At 39.3% G+C, this 9320-nt stretch overlaps 1 protein-coding gene across 2 annotated transcripts in view; it reads left to right on the top strand.

Moving 5' to 3' along the window:
- The window catches only part of DCHS2 (dachsous cadherin-related 2), a 299819-nt gene that overhangs the window by 116221 nt on the left and 174278 nt on the right, over positions 1-9320 (top strand). The gene's annotated exons all lie outside the window — the stretch shown is intronic.

Here is a 9320-nt window from a genome sequence, read left to right as displayed (position 1 = left end):
TAAACAACAAGGACCTACTGTATAGCACAGGGAACTATATTCAATATCTTGTAATAACCTATAATGGAAGAGAATCTGAAAAAGAAGATATATATATGTATAACTGAATCACTTTGCTGTACACTTGAAACTAACACAGCATTGTAAATTAACTAAACCTGAATAAAAAATAATAGCATTTATTTTCCAAAAATTATTCAAGAACTTTGGAAGTTATCCTATATCATAAGCACATTATCTGAGACATGCCTCATTGCTGAGCCCTGCAATGATGTATTGCTGCGTAGTTGTTGAGAACTGCCTCAGTGTGACATTGGAAGGGCTGGAGTTGTGATGGGTAAGAACAGGAAGGTGGGCAGGAAAATGAGAACTGAGAATAATAATTTTTATCGAGTGCTTATTATGTGTCAGGCATTGGGCACTTTCTGTACATTATTTCATTGAATCTTCACCCTGGGAAGTGGCTGTTATTCCCACTTAAACACAATCAGTAAATGATGAATCCAGGATTCAAAATCCTATTTAGTGCCCCTATTCTTATAGGGCACGGAGAAAATGTACCATATGTAATTCCTTATTTAAATGAAATTAAAATCAAATCAATAAATATCCATTGATCACAGTATAAGTCTTTGTAAGAACATAGATTTTGAATTATTCAGCCTTAAAACAGGAGATCCTGCCATTCATGACAACATGGATAAAACTGGAGGACGTTATTCTAAGTGACATTAGCCAAACATGGAAAGAAAAATACTGCATGACCTCGTTTGTATGTAGAGTCTAAAAAAGTTGAATACAAAATGTAAAACAGTGGGTTATCAGGGGAGGGGAGGTAAGGGAAATGGGGAGATGTTGGTCAAAGGGTAGAAAGTTTCAGTTATGTGGGATGAGTAAGTTCTAGAGATCTAATGTACAACGTGATGACCGTAGTTCATAATACTGAATTGTATAGTGAACATTTTCTAAGAGAGTAGATATTTGGTGCTCTCACCACACACACACACACACACACACACACACGTAACAAATAAGGAGATGGGTATGTTAATTACTTAACTATGTTAATCATTTCACTAGATGTATGTATATCAAAACATCATGTTGCACGCCTTAAATAGATACAATTTTAATTCAAAAAATTAAATTTTAAAAAAGGATAGAAGGTAAACATATATCAGATGGGACTTCTCTTCCCAAAGCAAAAACAAAACCCAAAGCATCTCTACTTCTACACCCATCCTCACCTCCTTTTCGGGCTTGGTCCTTGGTCTACTCAGCAACACTTAAAAAAAAAAATATCTTCAGTCTCTCCCCTTGCATCCCTTCTACATAGTTCTACTTTATCCAGCTGAAAGATGAACAGATATTCTGAGATAATGTGCCAGGTTTTCATTCTTCATTTTCTTGTGAATGAGAGAAGGGAAAATGCCTCCTAGCCTGCCCCCTCATCTCCTCATTTTAAGATGCTGTTGCTGTGAAAGCAGGACTATGGAATTCATCGGCAGAGGTGAAATCCAAGTCCCAGGAAATGCAGTTTTTAAAAGGAAACCTCTTGTAAGAAGTAAACGCGTTGTCTGTCCTTGAGAGTGTTAACTGTGAAGTGGGTAAAACTCGGACTGTATGGCCCAGTCGGGCTTAAAGAGCAGGGGAAAGCCTGGCCGCCAAGAAGGGACAGTTGTCTAGAAAAGCAGAGGACACAGCATCATGGGATTAAAGGGTGTCACAGTTTTGTGAAAAAGCAAGTCATATTTGGTAAGGAGCCTAAGAAATGTAAGTGAACTTCTTACATGATATGTGATGCAATATTTTATTTAAGTAGAGCTCATGTCCTAAGTTGGGCCATTTTCAGGAGTACAAATGAGCTTTCTTCTTGAATGTAGACTAGGTTTCCTAGACTTAGACAGCCCTGATTTCAAATTTCTGGCTTAATTTACGAAAGAGGTTGAGAACAGAAGTGGAGAAGATAACCAGTTATTAAGTCCTAACCCAAATTATATGTGTGGTGAAATAGGATTTGACAAATACGTAAGATACTTTTGCCTAATAAATGTTCAGTCAGGTAACTGTTTATGTCCCCTCCCTATTCCAACTTTTAGGGACTCTCCAATGTCATTAGAATAGAGGACACATTTGATTGCATGTCCTGCTTCATAGTGCAATGTCCTTGTCTACTGTTGGCTTATACAACCTGCCTCTGAGCCTCCTCCATCCACGATGTCATGTCTCTTATTTTTTTGCTCAGACTGTTAATTTCACCAAGGACACCTTCCTCTTTTCTTAGGCTCCCCAGTTCCTTCCAATTCCTTGAGATCCTGTTTAAAGAAGTGATGGCAGGAAGGTTTAAGACATACAAATAAATCAAATAAGGAATGGTCAGTATCATAAGAATGAAATTCTATGGGAACTCAGGGGAAGGAAAGATTACTTCAGCTCAGTACATCAGGGAAGAGGTAGCAAGTCATTGAAATTGTTGGAAGACAGAAGCAGGGAGAGACACACATTCGCACACATGTGCACACACTCAGGCATCAGCCGGGGACGGGATATGGGCCAGGCAGTCACGGTCTTCTCAGATCTGGACTCAGAATGCCAGTTGTTATCCCCCAGCCCAGACTGGCTTCAGCTGTCACCTCTAGACTGCCCTGTGTGACTGTGACTGTGCCTGTGTGTGCACCTGCAGGGGAGCTGCATGGAGTGGCCGTGCTGCCCGGGGACAGTGTGGACAGCAATTCTTGGCGGGTGTAGCAATCGCATTTGGGCCTTTGCATTCAAATAAATGAATGAATTCTGAGTAGGATTTGATCATACTGAAGTGAAGGGAGGGAAGGAATTCCAAGCAGAGAGAACACTGTGAAACACCATGTGTGAAATGGGGGACTGTGTATTTTGACAGGAATACAGACACTAAGAGTGAAACAAGAGAAAATAATTTGTAAAAGCGGGTTAGGGACACTGGAAACTTTGAATGCAACTGTTGGCATTGGGAACTCATTCCCTTCCTGAGTTCAGAGCCAATTAAGTGATCTCAGGAGTCAGTAGTGATGGGATCATAATCTCATCACTATTACCTTTAAAGCTGATTAGAGAGTGTTCTTTTAGACCAGTGGCCAGCTGGGTTTGTTAATTAGAATTACCAAACAGGCATGGGAATCACTGGGTAACTCAAGGCCTCTCTTGCAGGAGAAGGCCTCTTACTATGTGGCAGACAGCAGGGGCTATTCAATTGGTTATTTCCTCCCTCCTTCCTTCCCTCCCTCCCTCCCTTCCTCCTTCCTTCCTTTTTTCTTCTTTTCTTCCTTCCCTTTTTCCATATTTATTAAGTACCTATAATGGGCCAGCTACTCTTCTACATGCTGAGGATAAAGTATTGAACAGGACAGACACAGAATTTATATTTGAGAAAGAGTTCAAGTTAAGGCTGACCGAATCCGAAAAGAAAACCCCAGAGAGGCCCCAGCCGGTTATGCTCAATTTCTTCTCCCAAACTCAAGATGCATTATAACCACAAAATGACAAATGTTTACCTCACTCAATTTTCTAACCTATAAAATGGTATTAAGAATTCTTCCCTTGAATAACTCCTCAATTTTTTAAGTCAAATGAAAACATATTGAAAATGTTAGCGTACTGTTAACACATAAAGAAACGTTTAGTTAATAACCTGTAGTGTTTTCTCCTTATGTGCTCTTTCTTCTCCTTCCTTAGCAACTCTTATAACCTCAATTTCTCTTTGTCTTCTTATTTATTCTTTCACTTTCCTTCTTAACTTGGCTGCTTTTCTCCACTAAGGATGTTTGAGTTCTTTCCAAGAAAAGATGAGTTACTTTATGTAAAAGTCCTATAGCTACTCTGCATTGGAAAGAAAATTGGCTTGTGCTTTGGAAATGCTTTAAGTCATCACTTAAATTTGATAAGCTTGATGAATTGGGAGATTGGGATTGACATGTATACACTAATATGTATAAAATGGATAACTAATAAGAACCTGCTGTATAACAAATATAAATAAAGTAAAAATTTAAAAAAAGAATTTGATAAGCTTCTGAGTGTACAAATAGAACATGGTCAATTAGCAGAAACTTTCCATTAGAACAGGGAGCTTTATTGAGTGCTTGGCTGCACCAAACACCCTGCCGGTCAGTGGGAAATAACAGAACAAGATGGAAGTGGTCCCTCTCCATGAAGAGCTTTTGTTTCGTGGGGAAGGACAGACCACAAGGGTGATCAATGATGGGGCAGTCCGGGGGGCTGTGAGGATAGATGCGAAGACTATTTGAGGAAGTGCTATTTAAGGACTTCAGCTGGGTCCCTTAGATGGCATTCTGGGGACCAAGAATCTTTTGATGACATAGTATAGAACAATGTATGGGCATGTGCACCACAAGTGCACGCATCTGCGGGTGTATATTGATTAAGTGAATGCATTTTGTACTTCACCTAATTAAAAATATAATATGAAGCTGCTAATAAAACTACACAAAATTCACAAAAATGAAAATAAAATTAAGGAAATCAGGGAAAAAGATAAGGGAAGCAGCACAGTAAGATTAAGCTAGGAAGAATTAAGCACATAGTGTCTGCAGGATCACGCACATGCGTTAAGGCTGGAACTATTCCTGTAGTGACAGGATTCATGTAGATACATTCCTCCTGTTCAGAAGAAGAAGCATTGACTTTCCCGGAACTAAAGCCTTGGGTAATCTTTCTCCTGTAGTTCTTTACAGAGGGAACACAGAAATGTAATAGGAAATCCCTTAACCGGTGTGCTTTACGATAATACACCGTTCTGTAAATGTGTTTGTACTGGGAGCAGGGAGGCAAAGCAGTGCAGCCTGTGCTTCCATTACATGTACCTGCACTACCTTCTTTTTCCTCCAGGAAAGCAAAGCTGCTAAGGCATCTAAGTTTCCAAACCTTAACATTTGCCAGCTGTAGTTATGATGCTTTTCCTGGTATGAAGTCAGCAAGTTGGAGTCTGTAATGGAACTCACAGCCTTAAGTTTATAGTGTGGATTTCCCCACTTTGTCTTCCCACTATTTGTCTTTTCATTAGGATTTTTCAAACGCATGGGTCCCCCTTGAGTTTAGGGTGTACCTGTTTGTGTTTATATCTGAAAGTACACCCTTCAGATATAAAAGACCTCTGTGCATAAATTTAGGGTACCCCTTTGTTTTACAAAACATACAGGAGAGGCACAACTACAAGATAAAAGTCACATGATTCTAAGTGATGATATTTATTCCCCAAAGAGGATGAGATGCTTAAACGTGGATCCTTTTTTTTTTCACACCTTTATTGGAGTATAATTGCTTTACAATGTTGTGTTAGTTTCTGCTGTACAGCAAAGTGAATCAGCTATACATACACATATGTTCCCATATCTCTTCCCTCTTGCGTCTCCCTCCCTCCCACCCTCCCTATCCCACCCCTCTAGGTGGTCATAAAGCACCGAGCTGATCTCCCTGTGCTATGCAGCAGCTTCCCACTAGTTATCCATTTTACATTTGGTAGTGTATATATGTCAGTGCCACTCTTTCACTTCATCAGGTAAATGTGGATCCTTTAAAAAAAAACCCAGCAACCAATTCCCCTTTCTAGACTTTTCAGACTTTCAGGGTGTCCTGTATGGGTGGAGTGGGGCAAAGGTCGCCCTTAAAAATCATACAACATAGAAGCTTCATATATGTGTGTGTACAGACACACACACACACATATATGTGGAGTAAAGCAGGCTCAACAGAAAACACTGTTTACAAAAACATATCATTTAAAAAGTGAATGGGCTTCCCTGGTGGCACAGTGGTTGAGAGTCCGCCTGCCGATGCAGGGGACACGGGTTCGTGCCCCGGTCCGGGAAGATCCCACATGCCATGGAGCGGCTGGGCCCGTGAGCCATGGCCGCTGAGCCTGCGCGTCCGGAGCCTGTGCTCCGCAACGGGAGAGGCCACAGCAGTGAGAGGCCCGTGTACCGCAAAAAAAAAAAAAAAGTGAATGTTTGCCATGATTGCATCCCAAGAGAGAATACCTGTTAGGAGTTTGGTGGGTATATTCTTCAGATTTTTATATCCTCTGGAAATAGTAACATTGCTGTAATTCAGCACAATGGTCTTCTATCTTGAATTAAGAAACTGGTCAAAAGGAAATGAGCCTTACCTTTCAGTGGGCCAGATGGTACCACGTGGCCCATCATCTTCATCTCCTGCTGCTCACATTGAAGGAGTGCAGGTGATGGCAGGGAAGGTCGTATCTGATTTTCTTCCTCTGGATGGAGCCCCCAAACATGTATGGTCTCCTCTGTATTTTAGATTCTTGCGTGCAGTGCGGCCCATGATGGAGTTGACAGGGTTGTGATGTCAGGCGTGGTACCCCCAGTCTCACTGCCCCGCTGCCCTGCTCTGGCTCGGGCTTTCATTCTCATTTGCGTGTGGCCTCTCTCTTGAAGAAGTATTCCTTTGCCCTAGTCCAGCAGTCTTTTTAACTCTTCCTCTCTTCCCTCAGCACCTTATCTCCTCCTGAAAACTCAGCCCCAGTAATTCTCTGATCCTTCCCTTTTGCTTCTGGAGTGGAGGAGGATGATTTAGTCCTGAAGTAGAGGTGAGGACAGCTGTAGAATAGCCAAGGAATATTAAGACGTCTCTCATAATGGACGGAAGTCCCTCCCTAGCCGACCCACCACAGTGCACAAAAAGAGCCCTTGTCCCTCCAGGAGAACCATAAAAGCCCTTCTCTTCCCTTCGCCTGTGACATCCTAGACTCAGAAGCAACAGGACCATTGTACCACATATGTTATTTTTTTTTAATTCAAAAGTGGGATCTTACTGTACCTATAAAATTTTACAACTTTTATTCTTAACAATATATCCTGGTTATTTTTCTATGTGTGTACACATGGATCTGTTTTATTCTTTTTAACAAATGCAGACGATTCCACTGTGTAGCTCTAAAATTAACCAATTCCATTGTGATGGACCTTTGTTTTGTTTGCAATTTTTTTTCTGGAAAATGATTATATCTTCAACATTCACCGGACATCAATAACATTTTTTACCTTTCCCAACTGAAAGGCAAAAATAATATAAAACAATAACAAAAATGATTAGATCAGAGCTTTTATGATTATTTTTGAAGTCAGCGGTTTTTATGAATGTTTTTACGTATGTTTTTACATATGTTTCCTGGCCTGCACTTACCTCACTTGATCTCTCAGCATCATTCCATAACTTCTACTTCTAAACTAAGGAGCACAGTTAGTCTGCAACTATTTTGCTAGGCCTTTTTTTCTCACAGTTAGGAGACAGAGTAGAGAGTTTACTCCTAGGTTTTTGACTTGAGCCACAGGGTGTATGGAGATGCCATCTAATTGGAAAAGAGAAGAGAGAAGTGGGGAGAGAAGTGACTTGGAGCAGTGGATGGGAAGAAATGGAAAGTTTTATTTTGGGTATGTTGAGTGTGAGATGCTCATGAACCAGTGGGCAAGTCGTGGAGATTCTTTCATAGGTGAATCTGACCACAAGGAGGGTTTGAAGTGGAGGTTATCCTAACATAAGAAGTATTTAAAACCATGTAACTGATGAGCTCACCAAAGCAGGAAATCCAGAGAGAGAAGAGGATATGTTTACTCAGCAGTTTGAAAGCACTGATGACTGTGCATATGAGGCAGATATGAAAGTAAATCCCATTGTGAAATCCTAGAGGTAGGAGGAAATAAGAAAAATAAGGTATATCAGCTTTTGTAATCCCTGTTTCTTCTGCCAAGTTTCACGTAAAGCTCATATTGGCTAAAGAATTTATGCCTGAGCTTCAGGGAAGTAAAACCTTGGAGGAAATATTTAGCTAAGATCCCCTCATGAATTTGTTTGTTATTTAGGGATTTATGGTATTAGACATTGTGACTATCTCTGATAATCATACAGCATTTGTAATACAAGTTCATTTTTCGATATACAAAATGTTTCTGATTGTGTAATTCATTTTGTTTCCAGATACCTGTAAGAATACCATGAAAGCACACAATTAAAGATTGATTTTCTTGAAACACATTTTTTTTCATTTTATTATACTTTGGTGATGAAGAGTAATGTAAAATATTTGAAAATGACAGTTATCTTGAATAATTAAAGAAGTTATACCATGATATTGTTTGTGAAAATGATACAGAGGACAATAGTAAATGTTAGATAATAAGAAGAACCAGCACCAAGAGAATGTTACTCTTGTTACTAACACTGTTAATGCTAATAATAAACAATTCCAAAGAGACCTTGAAACTCAAGAAACTCACACAGAACTTGTGATACCAGAAGTCATAACTATTTTCAGGTGTATCTGGAAGTAAAAGATGATGTAGGTATATTTTGGGCTACTTCATGTGTGCGCACAAGTGTGTGTGCGTGTGTGTGTATGAATTATTACAAAGTGAGTTGATTTTTTTTACATTTGTAATACAAGTTCATTTTTCGATATACAAAATGTTTCTGATTGTGTAATTCATTTTGTTTCCAGATACCTGTAAGAATACCATGAAAGCACACAATTAAAGATTGATTTTCTTGAAACACATTTTTTTTCATTTTATTATACTTTGGTGATGAAGAGTAATGTAAAATATTTGAAAATGACAGTTATCTTGAATAACTGAAGAAGTTATACCATGATATTGTTTGTGAAAATGATACAGAGGACAATAGTAAATGTTAGATAATAAGAAGAACCAGCACCAAGAGAATGTTACTCTTGTTACTAACACTGTTAATGCTAATAATAAACAATTCCAAAGAGACCTTGAAACTCAAGAAACTCACACAGAACTTGTGATACCAGAAGTCATAACTGTTTTCAGGTGTATCTGGAAGTAAAAGATGATGTAGGTATATTTTGGGCTACTTCATGTGCGCGCACAAGTGTGTGTGCGTGTGTGTGTGTGTGTGTATGAATTATTACAAAATGAGTTGATATTTTTTTTATTTTTGAATTTTTATTTATTTTTTTATACAGCAGGTTCTTATTTGTCATCAATTTTATACACATCAGTGTATACACTGATTGTCAATCCCAATCACCCAATTTGGCACACCACCATCCCCACCCCACCACGGTTTACCCCCCTTGGTGTCCGTACGTTTGTTCTCTACATCTGTGTCTCAACTTCTGTCCTGCAAACCAGTTCATCTGTACCATTTTTCTAGGTTCCACATACATGCGTTAATATACGATATTTGTTTTTCTCTTTCTGAATTCACTCTGTATGACAGTCTTTACAACCATCCACGTCTCAACAAATGACCCAATTTCGTTCCTTTTTATGGCTGAGTAATAT

This window comes from Physeter macrocephalus, chromosome 7 (assembly GCF_002837175.3).
Source record: "Physeter macrocephalus isolate SW-GA chromosome 7, ASM283717v5, whole genome shotgun sequence".
Classification (NCBI taxonomy): Eukaryota; Metazoa; Chordata; class Mammalia; order Artiodactyla; family Physeteridae; genus Physeter; species Physeter macrocephalus.
The sequence above is the reverse complement of the archived record's forward strand: the minus strand, read 5'-3'. Positions and strand labels throughout refer to the sequence as shown.